Raw genomic sequence first — 5,605 nt, forward strand, 5'->3', positions numbered from 1 at the left:
AACAATGAAATATTTTATAATAGATTTCTCCTCACTATGTCTTCCATCAAATTTTAGATGACCACTTCTTGAGAATGGTGTAGTGATAATTCTTAATCATAGAAAATGGACTGTTTTGTCTATTTCAACTTTTGAGATTGTATAATTTTATGAACACTTCTTGACATCTTCTCATTTTGTGTAATTCTAGCTAATATCCAACCATAAATCTTTCAAAAACAATCTTCTCCAAGGTCCTAACAGTTTTTACCCATTATATAAAGCTGTGATAACATGACTGATGCATATACTTTGCTGATTTTATATTTCTTTGATCCTTCTGTGTCTCACTTATTGTCAAGGCATCTTAGTGAAACTTGCAAACTACTGACATGTACCATGTGTGTCTACTTTGTCTTATGGGAATTCATTGTAGCCTATTTGTTTCAATTCACTTTAATTCAATTAATCTTTCTTCTATGCTATATGAAAGGAATTGTTCTTGATTCTGGAGATAAATACAGAAAAACATAATTGCTCTTCCCTTCAAGGAGCTGAAATTCTATTGAGGAGTGACAAAATGTAAATAGGTGAAGATACTTCAAACAAGTCCCAAAGAAAACTTCCTAGAAAAAGAAAGAAACTTTAAATTGTTAGAGAATTTATCTACTTTATTATCTACTTTAAAGTTTATCTACTTTAATTACCTAATCACACACCACCTATTTTATAGCTGTCTTGACTTATCTTTCTTGAGAATATAGGCTTTATGGGGTGGAGAAATTAATGAGGTAAATAGAATATTAGAAAAATTAGGTGTGATAGATCTTTGGAGAAAACTGAATGGTGATAGAAAAGAGTATACTTTCTTCTCAGCATTTCATGGAACCTATACAAAAACTGACCATATATTAGGATATAAAGATCTCAAAATTAAATGCAGGAAGGCAGAAATAGTAAATACTTTCTTTTCAGATCACGATGCAATAAAAACTACATTAAACAAAAAAGTTAGGGGTAAATAGACCAAAAAGTAATTGAAAACTAAATAATCTCATCTTAAAGAATGATTGAGTGAAACAGAAAATTATAGAAACAATTAACAATTTCCCTCAAGATAATAACAACAATGAGACATCATAACAAAATCTGTGGGATGCAGCTAAAGTGGTAATAAGAGGACCTTTTATATCTTTAGAGGCTTACTTGAATAAAATAAAGAGAAGATCAATGAATTGGGCTGGCAACTTAAAAATCTAGAAAAAGACCAAATTAAAAACCCCCATTCAAATACTAAACTTCTAAAATTAAAAGCAAAAATCAATAATATTGAAAGTAAAAAAAAAACAACTATTGAATTAATAAATAAAACAAAGAGTTGGTTTTATGAAAAAAGAACAATAAATAGATAAACTTTTGGTAAATCTGATCAGAAAAAGGAAAGAGTAAAAACAAATTGTTAGTCTTAAAAATTAAAAGTTAATTAAAAGTTGGTTCTATGAAAAAAAACATCAAAATAGACAAACCCTTAGTAAATCTGATTAAAAAAAGGAAAGAAAAAACCACATTGTTAGTCTTAAAAATGAAAAGGGAGAATTTTCCATCAATTAAGAGGAAATTAGAGATTAGAAATTAGAAATTAGAACAATAATAAAGAGTTACTTTGCCCAACTTTATGCCAATAAATTTGATAACCTAAGGGAATTGGATGACTACCTCCAAAAATATAGGCTTCCCAGATTAACAGAGGAGGAAGTAAATTGCTTAAATAGTCCCATTTCAGAAAAAGAAATACAACAAGCTATTAATCAACTCATTAAGAAAAAAATCTCCATGGCTAGATGGATTTACATTTGAATTCTACCAAAAATTTTAAGAACAATTAGCCCCAATACTATGTAACCTAATTGAAAAAATAGGGAATGAAGGAGTCCTACCAAATTCCTTTTATGACACAGACATGGTACTGATAACTAAACCAGGTAGGTTGAAAACAAGAGAAAGAAAATTAGCTGTACCTGATCTAAATCTGTATTAAAAAGCAGCAATCACCAAAACCATTTGGTACTGGCTAAGAAATAGACTAGTTGATCAGTGGAATAGGTTAGGTTCATAGGAAAATATAGAGAATAAAAATAGCAATCTAGTGTTTGACAAATCCAAAGATCCCAACTTTTGGGATAAGAATTCATTATTTGACAAAAACTGCTGGGAAAACTGGAAATTAGTATAGCAGAAACTAGGCATGGACCCACATTTAACACCATATACTAAGAAAAGATCAAAATGGTTCCATGATTTAGGCATAAAAAACGAGACCATAAATAAATTAGAGGAACATAGGATAGTTTATCTTTCAGATTTGTGGAGGAGGAAGGAATTTGTGACCAAAGGAGAACTAGAGATAATTATTGATCACAAAATAGAAATTTTTGATTACATCACATTAAAAGGCTTTTGTACAAATAAAACTAATGCAAACAAGATTAGAAGGGAAATTATAAATTGGGAAAACATTTTTACAGTTAAAAGTTCTGATAAAGGTCTCATCCCAAAAGTGTACAGAGAATTGACTCTAATTTATAAGAAATCAAGCCATCCTACAATTGAAAAATGGTCAAAGGACATGGACAGACAATTTTCAGATGATGAAATTGAAACTATTTCCACTCATATGAAAGTGTTCCAAATTACTATTGATCAAAGAAATGCAAATTAAGACAACTATGAGATACCACTACACATCTGTCAGATTGGCTAAGATGACAGGAAAAAATAATAATGAATGTTGGAGGGGCTGTGGGAAAACTGGGACACTGATGCATTTTTGGTGGAGTTGTGAAAGAATCCAACCATTCTGGAGAGCAATCTGGAATTATGCCCAAAAAGTTATCAAACTGTGCATACCCTTTGACCCAGCATTGCTGTTATTGGGATTATATCCCAAAGAAATATTGAGGAGGGGAAAGGGACCTGTATATGCCAAAATGTTTGTGGCAGCTCTTTTTGTAGTGGCTAGAAACTGGAAGATGAATGGATTTCCATCAATTGGAAAATGGTTGGGTAAATTATGATATATGAATGTTATGGAATATTATTGTTCTGTAAGAAATGACTGGCAGGATGAATACAGAGAGGCTTGGAGAGACTTACATGAACTGATGTTGAGTGAAATGAATTGAGTGAGTGAGAACCAGGCTATCATTGTACACTTCAACAATAATACTGTATGAAGATGTATTCTGATGGAAGTGGATATCTTCAACATAGAGGAGCTCTAGTTAACTTCCAGTTAATCAATGATGAACAGAATCAGCTACACGCAGAGAAGGAATACTGGGAAATGAGTGTAAACTGTTTGCACTTTTGTCTTTCTTCCCTGGTTATTTTTACCTTCTGAATCCAATTCTTCCTGTGCAACAAGAAATTCGGTTCTGCACACATATAGCGTATCTAGGATATACTATAACACATTTAACATGTATGGGATTACCTGTGATCTAGGGAACGGGATGCAGGGAAGGAGGGAAAAATTCAGAACAGAAGTGAGTACAAGGGATAATGTAAAAAAGTACCTATGCTTATGTACTGTAAAAAATATAATTATAATAATTTTAAAAAGAGAGAATATAGGCTTTATACTAGTTTCCCATAAGTACTCAGGACTGTTTAAAATCTCTGGTCAAAATCTCTGGTCTGTGCTCAGATTGGTCAGGTTTTTCTTTCACTATTTGTGTTCATTAAAGACACTAAAAGGAAAGATAACTGTTTTTAAAGGAATGAAGTATTATATTCATTTTTGAAGCATAAGAATTTCCCAATTTATTTTATTTATTTATTTTTATTTTTTGCCTCTAGATGAGGAATCCATGAACTATTATTCCATTTTGTATCACTTTTGCCTTTGCTCATTATTTTTTAAGGTCATAGTAATTTTTAAGACATATTTGAGTTCATAAGCAATCTAGTTCAACTTTTCATTTTACAAATGTTCAGAGTTTAAATGACCTTTCTCAAGGTCAAGCATCATTAGGAGATCCAGGACTTTATTTCAAATTTGTTCTTTATTACAAATATAATGCTTCCTAGTGATCAACATTGCTTCTAATATTGTGACTTAGTTCTTTTAGCATAATAATAATGTTGATCATTGACTAAGCGTTTCATATTTAGCATATTGAAATGTTTTAAGATCTATAATTTAATTTTGATTATATATATCAGCTTTTCTCTTACATGCATAACTATTCTATAGATGATAGTATGAGTTGATGGAGATGAAAAATTTATCACTCTTTGGACAACTTGACTATGAGTTATTCTGAACTAAACTAAATTAGGCTTCTGATTTTAGACACTTGGCTAAGTATTAGTCTGGTAATTAAATCCTCATCAAATTTGCTATTGTTTATGATTTTCTGTGTAGCTGTGATGAATTTAGGGTTATAAGCACAACATGGATAATTCATCAGATAGGACTTTAATTGATGAGCATTTGGCAATAGTTAAACTCTAACTATTTATAGAAGATATAAAAAATTATTTCATAGCACCCTTTGCTCTCTTCATTATGATCCATTGCAAAAATAGAAAAGATTACATAAGAATGAGGACCATTCCTATTCCCCTCCCTCAATGGATTACCATAATCAAAGAAATTAACAATTTGACCCTGAATTTTGTTTTGTTTTGTTTTGCTTTTTCACTTGGCTATAGTGGTTTTAGTCCACATTCTATATTAGAGAATGCCATTATTACACCTGGTTAGCACATTATTTAAATAGCATGATTCTGATGTGCCAATATGGACTCCTATTTTGTTCAATATATTTCTTCTTCCATTAATTGTCCTTTCAAATGAAGGAAAAAACATTAGAGAGGAATGAAAAGGAAGAGACTAAAGAAAAAAGAAGAAAAGAGAAGGGAAGGGAAGAGGGGAAGGAAAGAAAGAAGGGAAAACAGAAGGAAGAAAAGAAAGAGAAAAGGAAAGAAAGATGAAAGTGATGAAGGAAGGAAGGACTGAAACAAACTAAGAACTGTTTATTAAACTAGCATTATGTGCCAAACATCGTTCTAAATATTAGGAATATAAATATGTACAAAAAGGCAAACCAACAACAACAACAACAAAAGCACAGCAACAACAAAAAGACAGTCATTTCCCTCAAATAGCTTGTAATCTAATACTTAAAAATATTTTATAAAAACACAAAATGAAGCTGAAAAGTATTGTGTGTGTGTGTGTGTGTGTGTGTGTGTGTGTGTGTGTGTGTGTGTGTTTGTGTATGTATTTGGTTTGAAGATATCATTTTGGAATCTAGAAGAAGTCAAGAACCACACGAGGAGAATAAAGGCAAGGTGGTCTTACTTCTTTCACAAAATGGAGACTGTAGGGAAAAAAAAATTATCGGTAGAAGACACAACAGACTTTGAAATGTAATATTCCTTGGTGAATGGTTCATAGGATTTTTCTGATGCAAGGAAAAAGTTGGATGTATTTGCCTTTGGGAAAAAAAATATACATATATATATTTTTTCTTTTTTTTCAACATAGTTCAATTTATCCAATTTATCCCTTGTTGATTAAAAAAATCATCTATGTCATAGTCATAACAGCTATGTAGGG

Source organism: Sminthopsis crassicaudata, chromosome 3 (assembly GCF_048593235.1).
Source record: "Sminthopsis crassicaudata isolate SCR6 chromosome 3, ASM4859323v1, whole genome shotgun sequence".
NCBI lineage: Eukaryota > Metazoa > Chordata > Mammalia > Dasyuromorphia > Dasyuridae > Sminthopsis > Sminthopsis crassicaudata.